Source organism: Heteronotia binoei, chromosome 21 (assembly GCF_032191835.1).
Source record: "Heteronotia binoei isolate CCM8104 ecotype False Entrance Well chromosome 21, APGP_CSIRO_Hbin_v1, whole genome shotgun sequence".
NCBI classification, from domain to species: domain Eukaryota; kingdom Metazoa; phylum Chordata; class Lepidosauria; order Squamata; family Gekkonidae; genus Heteronotia; species Heteronotia binoei.
This window is the reverse complement of record NC_083243.1, coordinates 170,236,313-170,238,182: the sequence shown is the minus strand read 5'-3', so window position 1 is coordinate 170,238,182 and position 1,870 is coordinate 170,236,313.

The window sequence follows — 1,870 nt, the reverse complement described above, 5'->3', positions numbered from 1 at the left end:
AGGAGATGAAGGAGTTACTGATCCCCGAATTACAACAAGTGTTTAATGCTATATTGAAGGGAGGGAAAGCTCCCGACTCTTGGAGAATGGCTGAAATAACCGTAATATTAAAACCCCAGAAGGATCCTCGGGAAGTGGGTTCATATAGACCAATAAGTTTACTTAACCAGGACTACAAAATTTTTGCTAAAGTTTTAGCAAATAGGTTAAGGAACATATTACCTCATATAATAAAAGAGGATCAACATGGCTTTGTAAAGAATAGGAGTATTACACATCCTATAAGGAATATATTTAATGTATTGTACCATAAACGTCCTGGGCAACTTGCTTTACTTAAATTAGATGTATACAAGGCATTTGATACGCTGTCCCATGAATTCTTATGGTCCATAATGAAGAAGTGTGGGACAGGGCCACTATTCTTAAAAGCCATTCAAGAGGTCTATAGGGAGGGGTCAGCAGTGGTAAGAGTAAACAACGAACATACGGATCAGCTCCCAATTGAGAGAGGTGTGAGGCAGGGGTGTCCACTTTCCCCATCCCTGTTTATAATGGCGATAGAGCAACTAGCAGAAAGGATTAGGAATTCAGGGAGAATAGAAGGCTGTAGAATAGGAAAGGAGGAAATAAAAATCAATTTATTTGCAGATGACATAATCATGACAATATCTAACCTGAAAGAAGCCATTAGGGAAACGAAAATTATTTTAGAAGATTTTGAAGCAGTATCAGGTTTAAGAATAAATATGGGAAAGTCTGAAATAATGTACTTTAATGTTGGTTTGGAAGAAAGGAAAGAGATTAATAGGATAACTAATATGGGGATGGGAGTTAAGAAATTTAAATATCTAGGGATAGAAATTTATAAAAATATTAACAGGATAGTGGAGGGAAATTATAATAAAATCTGGGAGAAAATAGAGAGGGATATGCAGCAGTGGGGGAAAAGGACAATGAGCCTGACCGCTAGAATAAAGAGTGTATCGATGTTTTGGATGCCAAGGTTGTCGTACCTTTTTTAAACGATACCATTGGAGTTAGATAAGCAAAAAATGACTAACTGGAACACTAAAATAAGGGAATGGATATTTGGTAGAAGGAAACTTAGATTTCCAAAAAAATTGGCATACAATCATAAATCAGAACTTGGATGGGGAGTCCCAGATATAGTCAATTATTATGAAGCATTTCAGCTTAAAGCATTATTAGAAATAGAGAAGGAAGGGGACCAGAAATGGATAAGGTTTGAGAATGAAGCTAATAATGGGGTAGGAAAACATGGCATCTTTACGAACATGGGGGTGAAGGAACTTAATTTAAACGTGGGACCAAGGAAAAATGGGCTAAATGTTTGGAAGAAATGGCAACCGAAATGGCTGAATCGGGTATCTAGATGGACGCCATTAGAAATGTTGATGGAAGGAGACAAGGAGCATAGGTGGAGCGAACTACTTAAGGCTAAAGGATTTAGAAGGGTAGAAGATTTGTTAATACTAGATAAGTTAAAACCATTACATGAATTTCAAGAAGTCGTAGGAATACAATACTGGCTTAAGGCTACAGGATTGTATACTAAAGTTAAGAAGGAAGTGGAGAAGAGTAACTTAAATGAAGAAGAACCTATGGAAAAGTTTTATAAATTAATGGGTAAAACAAAAAAAGGATTAGTAGGCATCCTATATAGGAGCATGTATTTAGGTAACGAAGGAGCAATAAGCTACCTTCAACGGTCATGGAGTTTAGAAGGCCAAATAACAAAACGAACAGGGGAGAAGATAATGGAAGGTTTTAAAAAAGTTAAGATACATAAGGTTAGAGAAATGGAATTGAAATTTTTCACTAAATGGTATAGAACTCCGGCTACTTT